The 20,591-nt window shown below is 36.7% G+C and overlaps 15 non-coding genes across 15 annotated transcripts; all 15 read left to right on the top strand.

Moving 5' to 3' along the window:
* Nucleotides 1-379: 379 nt before the first annotated feature.
* On the top strand, nt 380-451 carry TRNAA-UGC (transfer RNA alanine (anticodon UGC)). Its single transcript has one exon. It is a non-coding gene; the product is annotated as a tRNA-Ala (tRNA).
* An 851-nt stretch (nt 452-1,302) lies between these two features.
* TRNAA-UGC (transfer RNA alanine (anticodon UGC)) lies at nt 1,303-1,374 on the top strand. The gene has a single exon. It is a non-coding gene; the product is annotated as a tRNA-Ala (tRNA).
* A 2,677-nt stretch (nt 1,375-4,051) lies between these two features.
* On the top strand, nt 4,052-4,123 carry TRNAA-UGC (transfer RNA alanine (anticodon UGC)). The gene has a single exon. It is a non-coding gene; the product is annotated as a tRNA-Ala (tRNA).
* An 850-nt stretch (nt 4,124-4,973) lies between these two features.
* Nucleotides 4,974-5,045, top strand: TRNAA-UGC (transfer RNA alanine (anticodon UGC)). Its single transcript has one exon. It is a non-coding gene; the product is annotated as a tRNA-Ala (tRNA).
* An 852-nt stretch (nt 5,046-5,897) lies between these two features.
* On the top strand, nt 5,898-5,969 carry TRNAA-UGC (transfer RNA alanine (anticodon UGC)). The gene has a single exon. It is a non-coding gene; the product is annotated as a tRNA-Ala (tRNA).
* An 852-nt stretch (nt 5,970-6,821) lies between these two features.
* Nucleotides 6,822-6,893, top strand: TRNAA-UGC (transfer RNA alanine (anticodon UGC)). The gene has a single exon. It is a non-coding gene; the product is annotated as a tRNA-Ala (tRNA).
* A 1,564-nt stretch (nt 6,894-8,457) lies between these two features.
* On the top strand, nt 8,458-8,529 carry TRNAA-UGC (transfer RNA alanine (anticodon UGC)). Its single transcript has one exon. It is a non-coding gene; the product is annotated as a tRNA-Ala (tRNA).
* An 848-nt stretch (nt 8,530-9,377) lies between these two features.
* TRNAA-UGC (transfer RNA alanine (anticodon UGC)) lies at nt 9,378-9,449 on the top strand. The gene has a single exon. It is a non-coding gene; the product is annotated as a tRNA-Ala (tRNA).
* An 852-nt stretch (nt 9,450-10,301) lies between these two features.
* Nucleotides 10,302-10,373, top strand: TRNAA-UGC (transfer RNA alanine (anticodon UGC)). Its single transcript has one exon. It is a non-coding gene; the product is annotated as a tRNA-Ala (tRNA).
* Nucleotides 10,374-11,938: 1,565 nt separating this feature from the next.
* Nucleotides 11,939-12,010, top strand: TRNAA-UGC (transfer RNA alanine (anticodon UGC)). The gene has a single exon. It is a non-coding gene; the product is annotated as a tRNA-Ala (tRNA).
* A 1,762-nt stretch (nt 12,011-13,772) lies between these two features.
* TRNAA-UGC (transfer RNA alanine (anticodon UGC)) lies at nt 13,773-13,844 on the top strand. Its single transcript has one exon. It is a non-coding gene; the product is annotated as a tRNA-Ala (tRNA).
* Nucleotides 13,845-16,503: 2,659 nt separating this feature from the next.
* TRNAA-UGC (transfer RNA alanine (anticodon UGC)) lies at nt 16,504-16,575 on the top strand. The gene has a single exon. It is a non-coding gene; the product is annotated as a tRNA-Ala (tRNA).
* Nucleotides 16,576-17,426: 851 nt separating this feature from the next.
* Nucleotides 17,427-17,498, top strand: TRNAA-UGC (transfer RNA alanine (anticodon UGC)). The gene has a single exon. It is a non-coding gene; the product is annotated as a tRNA-Ala (tRNA).
* An 850-nt stretch (nt 17,499-18,348) lies between these two features.
* On the top strand, nt 18,349-18,420 carry TRNAA-UGC (transfer RNA alanine (anticodon UGC)). The gene has a single exon. It is a non-coding gene; the product is annotated as a tRNA-Ala (tRNA).
* An 851-nt stretch (nt 18,421-19,271) lies between these two features.
* Nucleotides 19,272-19,343, top strand: TRNAA-UGC (transfer RNA alanine (anticodon UGC)). The gene has a single exon. It is a non-coding gene; the product is annotated as a tRNA-Ala (tRNA).
* The last annotated feature ends 1,248 nt before the right edge of the window (nt 19,344-20,591 follow it).

The raw sequence follows: 20,591 nt of genomic DNA, 5'->3' as shown, positions 1-20,591 counted from the left end.
TAGCAATGCCCAAGAGGCAGTCATAGCATGCATCCTTTGTGCCCTTCTACTAAATTCTGACACTGATGACCAACAGAATGTAAGAATGCCCTCTAGTTAGCAAAACTTGATCAATATCTACACCATTCATTAGTAAAAGTAGGGGATTCTGATGATAAACCAGTCTCTGATGGAGAACTTTAAGAGCATTCCAATGTTTGGAATGGGCATCTCCTTGCATTCTCATCAGCCATGAAAACCATAAAGTCCTTGAAGTCAAGCATGGTATAATGGTAATACTTCCATCCTCTAAGATGTCTCTAATAACACTGAAAAGTAGTAAATTTCTAGTGAAAAGTAAAGCTGCAATCACTTTTGTATAAAAATATAGCAGCTCATAGGGGATGTAGCTCAGTGGTAGAACGCATGCTTTGCATGTATGAGGCCCCAGGTTCAATCCCCGGCATCTCCATGTTTTGCAAAATGCAGCTTTTTACCATATGTAAACTCTCTAGAAGAGCCACAGATAACAAGCAATCCAATAAAAGTACTCTACAGCAACAGTCAAAGTTGAACACAAATCATAAAAAATTAATCAAATATGATTATATTCAACATCGTCTTCATACCATTTTTCAAAGTAAAGTTCCCATTGAATGCCTATAGCCATTCTCCTACACTGAGGGAAAACATATGGTAAGTAGGAAATAGATTTTTTATTTTCAGTGGGAACTGAAGGTGACTACCTGAGCAAAGTTTAATAAAAGAGCGAGACAAATAATATAGTAAAATTAATTGATTAAGATTGAGAGACAAGTTTAAACACTTTGTGAACAAAAAGAGGATGGACAAGGGCTTGGAGGGCAAGCACTTAATGAAATTTCAAAGCATGGAATGATGACAACATTTCAACTCTAGATAGATTGTCTGGTGAAGCATTAGTTAGCAATGCCCAAGAGGCAGTCATAGCATGCATCCTTTGTGCCCTTCTACTAAATTCTGACACTGATGACCAACAGAATGTAAGAAAGCCCTCTAGTTAGCAAAACTTGATCAATATCTACACCATTCATTAGTAAAAGTAGAGGATTCTGATGATAAACCATTCTCTGATGGAGAACTTTAAGAGCATTCCAATGTTCGGAATGGGCATCTCCTTGCATTCTCATCAGCCATGAAAACCATAAAGTCCTTGAAGTCAAGCATGGTATAATGGTTATACTTCCATCCTCTAAGATGTCCCTAATAACACTGAAAAGTAGTAAATCTCTAGTGAAATGTAAAGCTGCAATCACTTTTGTATTAAAAATATACCAGCTCATAGTGGATGTAGCTCAGTGGTAGAGCGCGTGCTTTGCATGTATAAGGCCCTGGGTTCAATCCCCGGCATCTCCATGTTTTGCAAAATACAGCTTTTTACCATATGTAAACTCTGTAGAAGAGTCACAGATAACAAGCAATCCAATAAAAGTACTCTACAGCAATTGTCAAAGTTGAATACAAATCATAAAAAATCAATCAAATATGATTATATTCAACATCGTCTTCATACCATTTTTCAAAATAAAGTTCCCATTGAATGCCTATTGCCATTCTCCTACACTGAGGGAAATCATATGGTAAGTAGGAAATAGATTTTTTATTTTCTGTGGGAACTGTTGGTGACTACCTGAGCAAAGTTTAATAAAAGAGCGAGACAAATAATATAGTAAAACTAATTGATTAAGATTGAGAGACATATTCAAACACTTTGTGAACAAAAAGAGGATGGACATGGGCTTGGAGGGCAAGCACTTAATGAAATTTCAAAGCATGGATTGATGACAACATATCAACTGTAGCTAGATTGTCTGGTGAAGCATTAGCTATCTAGCCCAAGAGGCAGTAATAGCATGCATCCTTTGTGCTCTTCTACTAAGTTCTGACACTGATGACCAAACAGAATGTAAGAAAGCCCTCTAGTTAGCAAAACTTGATCAATATCCACACCATTCATTAGTAAAAGTAGGGGATTCTGATGATAAACCATTCTCTGATGGAGAACTTTAAGAGCATTCCAATGTTCGGAATGGGCATCTACTTGCATTCTCATCAGCAATGAAAACCATAAAGTCCTTGAAGTCAAGCATGGTATAATGGTTATACTTCCATCCTCTAAGATGTCCCTAATAACACTGAAAAGTAGTAAATCTCCAGTGAAATGTAAAGCTGCAATCACTTGTGCATAAAAATATAGCATCTCATAGGGGATGTAGCTCGGTGGTAGAGTGCATATATGAGGACAAGTGTTCAATCCCCGGCATCTCCATGTTTTGCAAAATGCAGCTTTTTACCATATGTAAACTCTCTAGAAGAGCCACAGATAACAAGCAATCCAATAAAAGTACTCTACAGCAACAGTCAAAGTTGAATACAGATCATAAAAAATCAATCGAATATGATTATATTCAACATCGTCTTCATACCATTTTTCAAAATAAAGTTCCCATTGAATGCCTATAGCCATTCTCCTACACTGAGGGAAAACATATGGTAAGTAGGAAATAGATTTTTTATTTTCAGTGGGAACTGAAGGCGACTACCTGAGCAAAGTTTAATAAAAGAGCGAGACAAATAATATAGTAAAACTAATTGATTAAGATTGAGAGACAAGTTCAAACACTTTGTGAACAAAAAGAGGATGGACAAGGGCTTGGAAGGCAAGCACTTAATGAAATTTCAAAGAATGGAATGATGACAACATATCAACTCTAGATAGATTGTCTGGTGAAGCATTAGTTAGCAATGCCCAAGAGGCAGTCATAGCATGCATCCTTTGTGCCCTTCTACTAAATTCTGACACTGATGACCAACAGAATGTAAGAAAGCCCTCTATTTAGCAACACTTGATCAATATCTACACCATTCATTAGTAAAAGTAGGGGATTCTGATGATAAACCAGTCTCTGATGGAGAACTTTAAGAGCATTCCAATGTTCGGAATGGGCATCTCCTTGCATTCTCATCAGCAATGAAAACCATAAAGTCCTTGAAGTCAAGCATGGTATAATGGTTATACTTCCATCCTCTAAGATGTCCCTAATAACACTGAAAAGTAGTAAATCTCTAGTGAAATGTAAAGCTGCAATCAATTTTGCATAAGAAAATAGCAGCTCTAAGGGGATGTAGCTCAGTGCTTTGCATGTAGGAGGCCCCGGGTTCAATCCCAGGCATCTCCATGTTTTGCAAAATACAGCTTTTTACCATATGTAAACTCTCTAGAAGAGCCACAGATAACAAGCAAACCAATAAAAGTAATCTACAGCAATAGTCAAAGTTGAATAAAAATCATAAAAAATCAATCAAATATGATTATTTTCAACATCTTCTTCATACCATTTTTCAAAGTAAAGTTCCCATTGAATGCCTATTGCCATTCTCCTACACTGAGGGAAAACATATGGAAAGTAGGAAATATTTTTTTTTTATTTTCTGTGGGAACTGAAGGCGACTACCTGAGCAAAGTTTAATAAAAGAGCGAGACAAATAATATAGTAAAACTAATTGATTAAGATTGAGAGACAAGTTCAAACACTTTCTGAACAGAAAGAGGAAGGACAAGGGCTTGGAGGGCAAGCCCTTAATGAAATTTCAAAGCATGGAATGATGACAACATATCAACTCTAGATAGATTGTCTGGTGAAGCATTAGTTAGCAATGCCCAAGAGGCAGTCATAGCATGCATCCTTTGTGCCCTTCTACTAAGTTCTGACACTGATGACCAAACAGAATGTAAGAATGCCCTCTAGTTAGCAAAACTTGATCAATATCTACACCATTCATTAGTAAAAGTAGGGGATTCTGATGATAAACCAGTCTCTGATGGAGAACTTTAAGAGCATTCCAATGTTTGGAATGGGCATCTCCTTGCATTCTCATCAGCCATGAAAACCATAAAGTCCTTGAAGTCAAGCATGGTATAATGGTAATACTTCCATCCTCTAAGATGTCTCTAATAACACTGAAAAGTAGTAAATTTCTAGTGAAAAGTAAAGCTGCAATCACTTTTGTATTAAAAATATAGCAGCTCATAGCGGATGTAGCTCAGTGGTAGAGCGAATGCTTTGCATGTATGAGGCCCTGGGTTCAATCCCCGGCATCTCCATATTTTGCAAAATACAGCTTTTTACCATATGTAAACTCTGTAGAAGAGTCACAGATAACAAGCAATCCAATAAAAGTACTCTACAGCAATTGTCAAAGTTGAATACAAATCATAAAATATCAATCAAATATGATTATATTCAACATCGTCTTCATACCATTTTTCAAAGTAAAGTTCCCATTGAATGCCTATTGCCATTCTCCTACACTGAGGGAAATCATATGGTAAGTAGGAAATAGATTTTTTATTTTCAGTGGGAACTGTTGGTGACTACCTCAGCAAAGTTTAATAAAAGAGCGAGACAAATAATATAGTAAAACTAATTGATTAAGATTGAGAGACATATTCAAACACTTTGTGAACAAAAAGAGGATGGACATGGGCTTGGAGGGCAAGCACTTAATGAAATTTCAAAGCATGGATTGATGACAACATATCAACTGTAGCTAGATTGTCTGGTGAAGCATTAGCTAGCTAGCCCAAGAGGCAGTAATAGCATGCATCCTTTGTGCTCTTCTACTAAGTTCTGACACTGATGACCAAACAGAATGTAAGAAAGCCCTCTAGTTAGCAAAACTTGATCAATATCCACACCATTCATTAGTAAAAGTAGGGGATTCTGATGATAAAACAGTCTCTGATGGAGAACTTTAAGAGCATTCCAATGTTTGGAATGGGCATCTCCTTGCATTCTCATCAGCCATGAAAACCATAAAGTCCTTGAAGTCAAGCATGGTATAATGGTTATACTTCCATCCTCTAAGATGTCCCTAATAACACTGAAAAGTAGTAAATCTCTAGTGAAATGTAAAGCTGCAATCACTTTTGTATAAAAATATAGCAGCTCATAGGGGATGTAGCTCAGTGGTAGAGCGCATGCTTTGCATGTATGAGGCCCCGGGTTCAATCTCCGGCATCTCGGTGTTTTGCAAAATGCAGCTTTTTACCATATGTAAACTCTGTAGAAGAGTCACAGATAACAAGCAATCCAATAAAAGTACTCTATAGCAATTGTCAAAGTTGAATACAAATCATAAAAAATCAATCAAATATGATTATATTCAACATCGTCTTCATACCATTTTTCAAAGTAAAGTTCCCATTGAATGCCTATTGCCATTCTCCTACACTGAGGGAAATCATATGGTAAGTAGGGAATATTTTTTTTTATTTTCAGTGGGAACTGAAGGCGACTACCTGAGCAAAGTTTAATAAAAGAGTGAGACAAATAATATAGTAAAACTAATTGATTAAGATTGAGAGACAAGTTCAAACACTTTGTGAACAGAAAGAGGATGGACAAGGGCTTGGAGGGCAAGCGCTTAATGAAATTTCAAAGCATGGAATGATGACAACATATCAACTCTAGATAGATTGTCTGGTGAAGCATTAGTTAGCAATGCACAAGAGGCAGTCATAGCATGCATCCTTTGTGCCCTTCTACTAAATTCTGACACTGATGACCAAACAGAATGTACGAATGCCCTCTAGTTAGCAAAACTTGATCAATATCTACACCATTCATTAGTAAAAGTAGGGGATTCTGATGATAAACCAATCTCTGATGGAGAACTTTAAGAGCATTCCAATGTTTGGAATGGGCATCTCCTTGCATTATCATCAGCCATGAAAACCATAAAGTCCTTGAAGTCAAGCATGGTATAATGGTTATACTTCCATCCTCTAAGATGTCCCTAATAACACTGAAAAGTAGTAAATCTCTTGTGAAATGTAAAGCTGCAATCACTTTTGCATAAGCAAATAGCAGCTCATAGGGGATGTAGCTCAGTGGTAGAGCGCATGCTTTGCATGTATGAGGCCCCGGGTTCAATCTCCGGCATCTCCGTGTTTTGCAAAATGCAGCTTTTTACCATATGTAAACTCTGTAGAAGAGTCACAGATAACAAGCAATCCAATAAAAGTACTCTATAGCAATTGTCAAAGTTGAATACAAATCATAAAAAATCAATCAAATATGATTATATTCAACATCGTCTTCATACCATTTTTCAAAGTAAAGTTCCCATTGAATGCCTATTGCCATTCTCCTACACTGAGGGAAATCATATGGTAAGTAGGGAATATTTTTTTTTATTTTCAGTGGGAACTGAAGGCGACTACCTGAGCAAAGTTTAATAAAAGAGTGAGACAAATAATATAGTAAAACTAATTGATTAAGATTGAGAGACAAGTTCAAACACTTTGTGAACAGAAAGAGGATGGACAAGGGCTTGGAGGGCAAGCGCTTAATGAAATTTCAAAGCATGGAATGATGACAACATATCAACTCTAGATAGATTGTCTGGTGAAGCATTAGTTAGCAATGCACAAGAGGCAGTCATAGCATGCATCCTTTGTGCCCTTCTACTAAATTCTGACACTGATGACCAAACAGAATGTACGAATGCCCTCTAGTTAGCAAAACTTGATCAATATCTACACCATTCATTAGTAAAAGTAGGGGATTCTGATGATAAACCAATCTCTGATGGAGAACTTTAAGAGCATTCCAATGTTTGGAATGGGCATCTCCTTGCATTCTCATCAGCCATGAAAACCATAAAGTCCTTGAAGTCAAGCATGGTATAATGGTTATACTTCCATCCTCTAAGATGTCCCTAATAACACTGAAAAGTAGTAAATCTCTTGTGAAATGTAAAGCTGCAATCACTTTTGCATAAGCAAATAGCAGCTCATAGGGGATGTAGCTCAGTGGTAGAGCGCATGCTTTGCATGTATGAGGCCCCAGGTTCAATCCCTGGCATCTCCATGTTTTGCAAAATGCAGCTTTTTACCATATGTAAACTCTCTAGAAGAGCCACAGATTACAAACAATCCAATAAAAGTACTCGACAGCAACAGTCAAAGTTGAATACAAATCATAAAAAATCAATCAAATATGATTATATTCAACATCGTCTTCATACCATTTTTCAAAGTAAAGTTCCCATTGAATGCCTATAGCCATTCTCCTACACTGAGGGAAAACATATGGTAAGTAGGAAATAGATTTTTTATTTTCAGTGGGAACTGAAGGCGACTACCTGAGCAAAGTTTAATAAAAGAGCGAGACAAATAATATAGTAAAACTAATTGATTAAGATTGAGAGACAAGTTTAAACACTTTGTGAACAAAAAGAGGATGGACAAGGGCTTGGAGGGCAAGCACTTAATGAAATTTCAAAGAATGGAATGATGACAACATATCAACTCTAGATATATTGTCTGGTGAAGCATTAGTTAGCAATGCCCAAGAGGCAGTCATAGCATGTATCCTTTGTGCTCTTCTACTAAGTTCAAGCATGGTATAATGGTTATACTTCCATCCTCTAAGATGTCCCTAATAACACTGAAAAGTAGTAAATCTCTAGTGAAATGTAAAGCTGCAATCACTTGTGCATAAAAATATAGCATCTCATAGGGGATGTAGCTCGGTGGTAGAGTGCATATATGAGGACAAGGATTCATTCCCCAGCATCTCCATGTTTTGCAAAATGCAGCTTTTTACCATATGTAAACTCTCTAGAAGAGCCACAGATAACAAGCAATCCAATAAAAGTACTCTACAGCAACAGTCAAAGTTGAATACAAATCATAAAAAATCAATCAATTATGATTATATTCAACATCTTCTTCATACCATTTTTCAAAGTAAAGTTCCCATTGAATGCCTATTGCCATTCTCCTACACTGAGGGAAAACATATGGAAAGTAGGGAATAGTTTTTTTTATTTTCAGTGGGAACTGAAGGCGACTACCTGAGCAAAGTTTAATAAAAGAGTGAGACAAATGATATAGTAAAACTAATTGATTAAGATTGAGAGACAAGTTCAAACACTTTGTGAACAGAAATAGGATGGACAAGGGCTTGGAGGGCAAGCACTTAATGAAATTTCAAAGCTTGGAATGATGACAACATATCAACTCTAGATAGATTGTCTTGTGAAGCATTAGTTAGCAATGCCCAAGAGGCAGTCATAGCATGCATCCTTTGTGCCCTTCTACTAAATTCTGACACTGATGACCAACAGAATGTAAGAAAGCCCTCTAGTTAGCAAAACTTGATCAATATCTCCACCATTCATTAGTAAAAGTAGGGGATTCTGATGATAAACCAGTCTCTGATGGAGAACTTTAAGAGCATTCCAATGTTTGGAATGGGCATCTCCTTGCATTCTCATCAGCCAAGAAAACCATAAAGTCCTTGAAGTCAAGCATGGTATAATGGTAATACTTCCATCCTCTAAGATGTCTCTAATAACACTGAAAAGTAGTAAATTTCTAGTGAAAAGTAAAGCTGCAATCACTTTTGTATAAAAATATAGCAGCTCATAGGGGATGTAGCTCAGTGGTAGAACGCATGCTTTGCATGTATGAGGCCCCAGGTTCAATCCCCGGCATCTCCATGTTTTGCAAAATGCAGCTTTTTACCATATGTAAACTCTCTAGAAGAGCCACAGATAACAAGCAATCCAATAAAAGTACTCTACAGCAACAGTCAAAGTTGAATACAAATCATAAAAAATTAATCCAATATGATTATATTCAACATCGTCTTCATACCATTTTTCAAAGTAAAGTTCCCATTGAATGCCTATAGCCATTCTCCTACACTGAGGGAAAACATATGGTAAGTAGGAAATAGATTTTTTATTTTCAGTGGGAACTGAAGGTGACTACCTGAGCAAAGTTTAATAAAAGAGCGAGACAAATAATATAGTAAAACTAATTGATTAAGATTGAGAGACAAGTTTAAACACTTTGTGAACAAAAAGAGGATGGACAAGGGCTTGGAGGGCAAGCACTTAATGAAATTTCAAAGCATGGAATGATGACAACATATCAACTCTAGATAGATTGTCTGGTGAAGCATTAGTTAGCAATGCCCAAGAAGCAGTCATAGCATGCATCCTTTGTGCCCTTCTACTAAATTCTGACACTGATGACCAACAGAATGTAAGAAAGCCCTCTAGTTAGCAAAACTTGATCAATATCTACATTCATTAGTAAAAGTAGGGGATTCTGATGATAAACCAGTCTCTGATGGAGAACTTTAAGAGCATTCCAATGTTTGGAATGGGCATCTCCTTGCATTCTCATCAGCCATGAAAACCATAAAGTCCTTGAAGTCAAGCATGGTATAATGGTTATACTTCCATCCTATAAGATGTCCCTAATAACACTGAAAAGTAGTAAATCTCTAGTGAAATGTAAAGCTGCAATCACTTTTGTATTAAAAATATAGCAGCTCATAGCGGATGTAGCTCAGTGGTAGAGCGAATGCTTTGCATGTATGAGGCCCCGGGTTCAATCTCCGGCATCTCCGTGTTTTGCAAAATGCAGCTTTTTACCATATGTAAACTCTGTAGAAGAGTCACAGATAACAAGCAATCCAATAAAAGTACTCTATAGCAATTGTCAAAGTTGAATACAAATCATAAAAAATCAATCAAATATGATTATATTCAACATCGTCTTCATACCATTTTTCAAAGTAAAGTTCCCATTGAATGCCTATTGCCATTCTCCTACACTGAGGGAAATCATATGGTAAGTAGGGAATATTTTTTTTTATTTTCAGTGGGAACTGAAGGCGACTACCTGAGCAAAGTTTAATAAAAGAGTGAGACAAATAATATAGTAAAACTAATTGATTAAGATTGAGAGACAAGTTCAAACACTTTGTGAACAGAAAGAGGATGGACAAGGGCTTGGAGGGCAAGCGCTTAATGAAATTTCAATGCATGGAATGATGACAACATATCAACTCTAGATAGATTGTCTGGTGAAGCATTAGTTAGCAATGCACAAGAGGCAGTCATAGCATGCATCCTTTGTGCCCTTCTACTAAATTCTGACACTGATGACCAAACAGAATGTACGAATGCCCTCTAGTTAGCAAAACTTGATCAATATCTACACCATTCATTAGTAAAAGTAGGGGATTCTGATGATAAACCAATCTCTGATGGAGAACTTTAAGAGCATTCCAATGTTTGGAATGGGCATCTCCTTGCATTCTCATCAGCCATGAAAACCATAAAGTCCTTGAAGTCAAGCATGGTATAATGGTTATACTTCCATCCTCTACGATGTCCCTAATAACACTGAAAAGTAGTAAATCTCTTGTGAAATGTAAAGCTGCAATCACTTTTGCATAAGCAAATAGCAGCTCATAGGGGATGTAGCTCAGTGGTAGAGCGCATGCTTTGCATGTATGAGGCCCCAGGTTCAATCCCTGGCATCTCCATGTTTTGCAAAATGCAGCTTTTTACCATATGTAAACTCTCTAGAAGAGCCACAGATTACAAACAATCCAATAAAAGTACTCGACAGCAACAGTCAAAGTTGAATACAAATCATAAAAAATCAATCAAATATGATTATATTCAACATCGTCTTCATACCATTTTTCAAAGTAAAGTTCCCATTGAATGCCTATAGCCATTCTCCTACACTGAGGGAAAACATATGGTAAGTAGGAAATAGATTTTTTATTTTCAGTGGGAACTGAAGGCGACTACCTGAGCAAAGTTTAATAAAAGAGCGAGACAAATAATATAGTAAAACTAATTGATTAAGATTGAGAGACAAGTTTAAACACTTTGTGAACAAAAAGAGGATGGACAAGGGCTTGGAGGGCAAGCACTTAATGAAATTTCAAAGAATGGAATGATGACAACATATCAACTCTAGATATATTGTCTGGTGAAGCATTAGTTAGCAATGCCCAAGAGGCAGTCATAGCATGTATCCTTTGTGCTCTTCTACTAAGTTCAAGCATGGTATAATGGTTATACTTCCATCCTCTAAGATGTCCCTAATAACACTGAAAAGTAGTAAATCTCTAGTGAAATGTAAAGCTGCAATCACTTGTGCATAAAAATATAGCATCTCATAGGGGATGTAGCTCGGTGGTAGAGTGCATATATGAGGACAAGGGTTCATTCCCCAGCATCTCCATGTTTTGCAAAATGCAGCTTTTTACCATATGTAAACTCTCTAGAAGAGCCACAGATAACAAGCAATCCAATAAAAGTACTCTACAGCAACAGTCAAAGTTGAATACAAATCATAAAAAATCAATCAATTATGATTATATTCAACATCTTCTTCATACCATTTTTCAAAGTAAAGTTCCCATTGAATGCCTATTGCCATTCTCCTACACTGAGGGAAAACATATGGAAAGTAGGGAATAGTTTTTTTTATTTTCAGTGGGAACTGAAGGCGACTACCTGAGCAAAGTTTAATAAAAGAGTGAGACAAATGATATAGTAAAACTAATTGATTAAGATTGAGAGACAAGTTCAAACACTTTGTGAACAGAAATAGGATGGACAAGGGCTTGGAGGGCAAGCACTTAATGAAATTTCAAAGCTTGGAATGATGACAACATATCAACTCTAGATAGATTGTCTTGTGAAGCATTAGTTAGCAATGCCCAAGAGGCAGTCATAGCATGCATCCTTTGTGCCCTTCTACTAAATTCTGACACTGATGACCAAACAGAATGTAAGAATGCCCTCTAGTTAGCAAAACTTGATCAATATCTCCACCATTCATTAGTAAAAGTAGGGGATTCTGATGATAAACCAGTCTCTGATGGAGAACTTTAAGAGCATTCCAATGTTTGGAATGGGCATCTCCTTGCATTCTCATCAGCCAAGAAAACCATAAAGTCCTTGAAGTCAAGCATGGTATAATGGTAATACTTCCATCCTCTAAGATGTCTCTAATAACACTGAAAAGTAGTAAATTTCTAGTGAAAAGTAAAGCTGCAATCACTTTTGTATAAAGATATAGCAGCTCATAGGGGATGTAGCTCAGTGGTAGAACGCATGCTTTGCATGTATGAGGCCCCAGGTTCAATCCCCGGCATCTCCATGTTTTGCAAAATGCAGCTTTTTACCATATGTAAACTCTCTAGAAGAGCCACAGATAACAAGCAATCCAATAAAAGTACTCTACAGCAACAGTCAAAGTTGAATACAAATCATAAAAAATCAATCAAATATGATTATTTTCAACATCGTCTTCATACCATTTTTCAAAGTAAAGTTCCCATTGAATGCCTATAGCCATTCTCCTACACTGAGGGAAAACATATGGTAAGTAGGAAATAGATTTTTTATTTTCAGTGGGAACTGAAGGCGACTACCAGAGCAAAGTTTAATAACAGAGCGAGACAAATAATATAGTAAAACTAATTGATTAAGAATGAGAGACAAGTTCAAACACTTTGTGAACAAAAAGAGGATGGACAAGGGCTTGGAGGGCATGCACTTAATGAAATTTCAAAGCTTAGAATGATGACAACATATCAACTCTACATAGATTGTCTGGTGAAGCATTAGTTAGCAATGCCCAAGAGACAGTCATAGCATGCATCCCTTGTGCCCTTCTACTAAATTCTGACACTGATGACCAAACAGAATGTAAGAAAGCCCTCTAGTTAGCAAAACTTGATCAATATCTACACCATTCATTAGTAAAAGTAGGGGATTCTGATGATAAACCAGTCTCTGATGGAGAACTTTAATAGCATTCCAATGTTTGGAATGGGCATCTCCTTGCATTCTCATCAGCCATGAAAACCATAAAGTCCTTGAAGTCAAGCATGGTATAATGGTTATACTTCCATCCTCTAAGATGTCCCTAATAACACTGAAAAGTAGTAAATCTCTAGTGAAATGTAAAGCTGCAATCACTTTTGCATAAGAAAATAGCAGCTCTAAGGGGATGTAGCTCAGTGCTTTGCATGTAGGAGGCCCCGGGTTCAATCCCAGGCATCTCCATGTTTTGCAAAATACAGCTTTTTACCATATGTAAACTCTCTAGAAGAGACACAGATAACAAGCAAACCAATAAAAGTAATCTACAGCAATAGTCAAAGTTGAATACAAATCATAAAAAATCAATCAAATATGATTATTTTCAACATCGTCTTCATACCATTTTTCAAAGTAAAGTTCCCATTGAATGCCTATAGCCATTCTCCTACACTGAGGGAAAACATATGGTAAGTAGGAAATAGATTTTTTATTTTCAGTGGGAACTGAAGGCGACTACCAGAGCAAAGTTTAATAACAGAGCGAGACAAATAATATAGTAAAACTAATTGATTAAGATTGAGAGACAAGTTCAAACACTTTGTGAACAAAAAGAGGATGGACAAGGGCTTGGAGGGCAAGCACTTAATGAAATTTCAAAGTATGGAATGATGACAACATATCAACTCTAGATAGATTGTCTGGTGAAGCATTAGTTAGCAATGCCCAAGAGGCAGTCATAGCATGCATCCCTTGTGCCCTTCTACTAAATTCTGACACTGATGACCAAACAGAATGTAAGAAAGCCCTCTAGTTAGCAAAACTTGATCAATATCTCCACCATTCATTATTAAAAGTAAGGGATTCTGATGATAAACCAGTCTCTGATGGAGAACTTTAAGAGCATTCCAATGTTCGGAATGGGCATCTCCTTGCATTCTCATCAGCCAAGAAAACCATAAAGTCCTTGAAGTCAAGCATGGTATAATGGTTATACTTCCATCCTCTAAGATGTCCCTAATAACACTGAAAAGTAGTAAATCTCTAGTGAAATGTAAAGCTGCAATCACTTTTGTATAAAAATATAGCCGCTCATAGGGGATGTAGCTCAGTGGTAGAGCGCATGCTTTGCATGTATGAGACCCCGGGTTCAATCCCCGGCATCTCCATGTTTTGCAAAATGCAGCTTTTTACCAAATGTAAACTCTCTAGAAGAGCCACAGATAACAAGCAATCCAATAAAAGTACTCGACACCAACAGTCAAAGTTGAATACAAATCATAAAATATCAATCAAATATGATTATATTCAACATCGTCTTCATACCATTTTTCAAAGTAAAGTTCCCATTGAATGCCTATTGCCATTCTCCTACACTGAGGGAAATCATATGGTAAGTAGGAAATAGATTTTTTATTTTCAGTGGGAACTGGAGGTGACTACCTGAGAAAAGTTTAATAAAAGAGCGAGACAAATAATATAGTAAAACTAATTGATTAAGATTGAGAGACATATTCAAACACTTTGTGAACAAAAAGAGGATGGACATGGGCTTGGAGGGCAAGCATTTAATGAAATTTCAAAGCATGGATTGATGACAACATATCAACTGTAGCTAGATTGTCTGGTGAAGCATTAGCTAGCTAGCCCAAGAGGCAGTAATAGCATGCATCCTTTGTGCTCTTCTACTAAGTTCTGACACTGATGACCAAACAGAATGTAAGAAAGCCCTCTAGTTAGCAAAACTTGATCAATATCCACACCATTCATTAGTAAAAGTAGGGGATTCTGATGATAAACCATTCTCTGATGGAGAACTTTAAGAGCATTCCAATGTTCGGAATTCTCATCAGCAATGAAAACCATAAAGTCCTTGAAGTCAAGCATGGTATAATGGTTATACTTCCATCCTCTAAGATGTCCCTAATAACACTGAAAAGTAGTAAATCTCTAGTGAAATGTAAAGCTGCAATCACTTGTGCATAAATATATAGCATCTCATAGGGGATGTAGCTCGGTGGTAGAGTGCATATATGAGGACAAGGGTTCAATCCCCGGCATCTCCATGTTTTGCAAAATGCAACTTTTTCCCATATGTAAACTCTCTAGAAGAGCCACAGATAACAAGCAATCCAATAAAAGTACTCTACAGCAACAGTCAAAGTTGAATACAAATCATAAAAAATCAATCAAATATGATTATATTCAACATCGTCTTCATACCATTTTTCAAAGTAAAGTTCCCATTGAATGCCTATAGCCATTCTCCTACACTGAGGGAAAACATATGGTAAGTAGGAAATAGATTTTTTATTTTCAGTGGGAACTGAAGGCGACTACCAGAGCAAAGTTTAATAAAAGAGCGAGACAAATAATATAGTAAAACTAATTGATTAAGAATGAGAGACAAGTTCAAACACTTTGTGAACAAAAAGAGGATGGACAAGGGCTTGGAGGGCAAGCACTTAATGAAATTTCAAAGCTTAGAATGATGACAACATATCAACTCTACATAGATTGTCTGGTGAAGCATTAGTTAGCAATGCCCAAGAGACAGTCATAGCATGCATCCCTTGTGCCCTTCTACTAAATTCTGACACTGATGACCAAACAGAATGTAAGAAAGCCCTCTAGTTAGCAAAACTTGATCAATATCTACACCATTCATTAGTAAAAGTAGGGGATTCTGATGATAAACCAGTCTCTGATGGAGAACTTTAAGAGCATTCCAATGTTTGGAATGGGCATCTCCTTGCATTCTCATCAGCCATGAAAACCATAAAGTCCTTGAAGTCAAGCATGGTATAATGGTTATACTTCCATCCTCTAAGATGTCCCTAATAACACTGAAAAGTAGTAAATCTCTAGTGAAATGTAAAGCTGCAATCACTTTTGCATAAGAAAATAGCAGCTCTAAGGGGATGTAGCTCAGTGCTTTGCATGTAGGAGGCCCCGGTTTCAATCCCAGGCATCTCCATGTTTTGCAAAATACAGCTTTTTACCATATGTAAACTCTCTAGAAGAGACACAGATAACAAGCAAACCAATAAAAGTAATCTACAGCAATAGTCAAAGTTGAATACAAATCATAAAAAATCAATCAAATATGATTATTTTCAACATCGTCTTCATACCATTTTTCAAAGTAAAGTTCCCATTGAATGCCTATAGCCATTCTCCTACACTGGGGGAAAACATATGGTAAGTAGGAAATAGATTTTTTATTTTCAGTGGGAACTGAAGGCGACTACCAGAGCAAAGTTTAATAAAAGAGCGAGACAAATAATATAGTAAAACTAATTGATTAAGAATGAGAGACAAGTTCAAACACTTTGTGAACAAAAAGAGGATGGACAAGGGCTTGGAGGGCAAGCACTTAATGAAATTTCAAAGCTTAGAATGATGACAACATATCAACTCTACATAGATTGTCTGGTGAAGCATTAGTTAGCAATGCCCAAGAGACAGTCATAGCATGCATCCCTTGTGCCCTTCTACTAAATTCTGACACTGATGACCAAACAGAATGTAAGAAAGCCCTCTAGTTAGCAAAACTTGATCAATATCTACACCATTCATTAGTAAAAGTAGGGGATTCTGATGATAAACCAGTCTCTGATGGAGAACTTTAAGAGCAATCCAATGTTTGGAATGGGCATCTCCTTGCATTCTCATCAGCCATGAAAACCATAAAGTCCTTGAAGTCAAGCATGGTATAATGGTTATACTTCCATCCTCTAAGATGTCCCTAATAACACTGAAAAGTAGTAAATCTCTAGTGAAATGTAAAGCTGCAATCACTTTTGTATAAAAATATAGCAGCTCATAGGGGATGTAGCTCAGTGGTAGAGTGCATGCTTTGCATGTATGAGGCCCCGGGTTCAATCCCCGGCATCTCCATGTTTTGCAAAATGCAGCTTTTTACCATATGTATACTCTGTAGAAGAGTCACAGATAACAAGCAATCCAATAAAAGTATTCTACAGCAATTGTCAAAGTTGAATACAAATCATAAAAAATCAATCCAATATGATTATATTCAACATCGTCTTCATACCATTTTTCAAAGTAAAGTTCCCATTGAATGCCTATTGCCATTCTCCTACTCTGAGGGAAATCATATGGTAAGTAGGAAATAGATTTTTTATTTTCAGTGGGAACTGAAGGCGACTACCTGAGCAAAGTTTAATAAAAGAGTGAGACAAATAATATAGTAAAACTAATTGATTAAGATTGAGAGACAAGTTCAAACACTTTGTGAACAAAAAGAGGATGGACAAGGGCTTGGAGGGCAAGCACTTAATGAAATTTCAAAGTATGGAATGATGACAACATATCAACTCTAGATAGATTGTCTGGTGAAGCATTAGTTAGCAATGCCCAAGAGGCAGTCATAGCATGCATCCCTTGTGCCCTTCTACTAAATTCTGACACTGATGACCAAACAGAATGTAAGAAAGCCCTCTAGTTAGCAAAACTTGATCAATATCTCCACCATTCATTATTAAAAGTAAGGGATTCTGATGATAAACCAGTCTCTGATGGAGAACTTTAAGAGCATTCCAATGTTCGGAATGGGCATCTCCTTGCATTCTCATCAGCCAAGAAAACCATAAAGTCCTTGAAGTCAAGCATGGTATAATGGTTATACTTCCATCCTCTAAGATGTCCCTAATAACACTGAAAAGTAGTAAATCTCTAGTGAAATGTAAAGCTGCAATCACTTTTGTATAAAAATATAGCAGCTCATAGGGGATGTAGCTCAGTGGTAGAGCGCATGCTTTGCATGTATGAGACCCTGGGTTCAATCCCTGGCATCTCCATGTTTGGCAAAACGCAGCTTTTTACCAAATGTAAACTCTCTAGAAGAGCCACAGATAACAAGCAATCCAATAAAAGTACTCGACACCAACAGTCAAAGTTGAATACAAATCATAAAATATCAATCAAATATGATTATATTCAACATCGTCTTCATACCATTTTTCAAAGTAAAGTTCCCATTGAATGCCTATTGCCATTCTCCTACACTGAGGGAAATCATATGGTAAGTAGGAAATAGATTTTTTATTTTCAGTGGGAACTGGAGGTGACTACCTGAGAAAAGTTTAATAAAAGAGCGAGACAAATAATATAGTAAAACTAATTGATTAAGATTGAGAGACATATTCAAACACTTTGTGAACAAAAAGAGGATGGACATGGGCTTGGAGGGCAAGCACTTAATGAAATTTCAAAGCATGGATTGATGACAACATATCAACTGTAGCTAGATTGTCTGGTGAAGCATTAGCTAGCTAGCCCAAGAGGCAGTAATAGCATGCATCCTTTGTGCTCTTCTACTAAGTTCTGAAACTGATGACCAAACATAATGTAAGAAAGCCCTCTAGTTAGCAAAACTTGATCAATATCCACACCATTCATTAGTAAAAGTAGGGGATTCTGATGATAAACCATTCTCTGATGGAGAACTTTAAGAGCATTCCAATGTTTGGAATGGGCATCTCCTTGCATTCTCATCAGCCATGAAAACCATAAAGTCCTTGAAGTCAAGCATGGTATAATGGTTATACTTCCATCCTCTAAGATGTCCCTAATAACACTGAAAAGTAGTAAATCTCTAGTGAAATGTAAAGCTGCAATCACTTTTGTATAAAAATATAGCAGCTCATAGGGGATGTAGCTCAGTGGTAGAGCGCATGCTTTGCATGTATGAGGCCCCGGGTTCAATCCCCGGCATCTCCATGTTTTGCAAAATGCAGCTTTTTACCATATGTATACTCTGTAGAAGAGTCACAGATAACAAGCAATCCAATAAAAGTATTCTACAGCAATTGTCAAAGTTGAATACAAATCATAAAAAATCAATCCAATATGATTATATTCAACATCGTCTTCATACCATTTTTCAAAGTAAAGTTCCCATTGAATGCCTATTGCCATTCTCCTACTCTGAGGGAAATCATATGGTAAGTAGGAAATAGATTTTTTATTTTCAGTGGGAACTGAAGGCGACTACCTGAGCAAAGTTTAATAAAAGAGTGAGACAAATAATATAGTAAAACTAATTGATTAAGATTGAGAGACAAGTTCAAACACTTTGTGAACAAAAAGAGGATGGACAAGGACTTGGAGGGCAAGCACTTAATGAAATTTCAAAGTATGGAATGATGACAACATATCAACTCTAGATAGATTGTCTGGTGAAGCATTAGTTAGCAATGCCCAAGAGGCAGTCATAGCATGCATCCCTTGTGCCCTTCTACTAAATTCTGACACTGATGACCAAACAGAATGTAAGAAAGCCCTCTAGTTAGCAAAACTTGATCAATATCTCCAAAATTCATTATTAAAAGTAAGGGATTCTGATGATAAACCAGTCTCTGATGGAGAACTTTAAGAGCATTCCAATGTTCGGAATGGGCATCTCCTTGCATTCTCATCAGCCAAGAAAACCATAAAGTCCTTGAAGTCAAGCATGGTATAATGGTTATACTTCCATCCTCTAAGATGTCCCTAATAACACTGAAAAGTAGTAAATCTCTAGTGAAATGTAAAGCTGCAATCACTTTTGTATAAAAATATAGCAGCTCATAGGGGATGTAGCTCAGTGGTAGAGCGCATGCTTTGCATGTATGAGACCCCGGGTTCAATCCCCGGCATCTCCATGTTTGGCAAAACGCAGCTTTTTACCAAATGTAAACTCTCTAGAAGAGCCACAGATAACAAGCAATCCAATAAAAGTACTCGACACCAACAGTCAAAGTTGAATACAAATCATAAAATATCAATCAAATATGATTATATTCAACATCGTCTTCATACCATTTTTCAAAGTAAAGTTCCCATTGAATGCCTATTGCCATTCTCCTACACTGAGGGAAATCATATGGTAAGTAGGAAATAGATTTTTTATTTTCAGTGGGAACTGGAGGTGACTACCTGAGAAAAGTTTAATAAAAGAGCGAGACAAATAATATAGTAAAACTAATTGATTAAGATTGAGAGACATATTCAAACACTTTGTGAACAAAAAGAGGATGGACATGGGCTTGGAGGGCAAGCACTTAATGAAATTTCAAAGCATGGATTGATGACAACATTTCAACTGTAGCTAGATTGTCTGGTGAAGCATTAGCTAGCTAGCCCAAGAGGCAGTAATAGCATGCATCCTTTGTGCTCTTCTACTAAGTTCTGACACTGATGACCAAACAGAATGTAAGAAAGCCCTCTAGTTAGCAAAACTTGATCAATATCCACACCATTCATTAGTAAAAGTAGGGGATTCTGATGATAAACCATTCTCTGATGGAGAACTTTAAGAGCATTCCAATGTTTGGAATTCTCATCAGCAATGAAAACCATAAAGTCCTTGAAGTCAAGCATGGTATAATGGTTATACTTCCATCCTCTAAGATGTCCCTAATAACACTGAAAAGTAGTAAATCTCTAGTGAAATGTAAAGCTGCAATCACTTGTGCATAAATATATAGCATCTCATAGGGGATGTAGCTCGGTGGTAGAGTGCATATATGAGGCCCCGGGTTCAATCCCCGGCATCTCCATGTTTTGCAAAATGCAGCTTTTTACCATATGTAAACTCTGTAGAAGAGTCACAGATAACAAGCAATCCAATAAAAGTATTCTACAGCAATTGTCAAAGTTGAATACAAATCATAAAAAATCAATCCAATATGATTATATTCAACATCGTCTTCATACCATTTTTCAAAGTAAAGTTCCCATTGAATGCCTATTGCCATTCTCCTACACTGAGGGAAATCATATGGTAAGTAGGAAATAGATTTTTTATTTTCAGTGGGAACTGAAGGCGACTACCTGAGCAAAGTTTAATAAAAGAGCGAGACAAATAATATAGTAAAACTAATTGATTAAGATTGAGAGACAAGTTCAAA

The sequence above is a fragment of the Taudactylus pleione genome, unplaced genomic scaffold (genome assembly GCF_031769625.1).
Source record: "Taudactylus pleione unplaced genomic scaffold, aTauple2 ptg000070l, whole genome shotgun sequence".
NCBI lineage: Eukaryota > Metazoa > Chordata > Amphibia > Anura > Myobatrachidae > Taudactylus > Taudactylus pleione.
The sequence above is the reverse complement of the archived record's forward strand: the minus strand, read 5'-3'. Positions and strand labels throughout refer to the sequence as shown.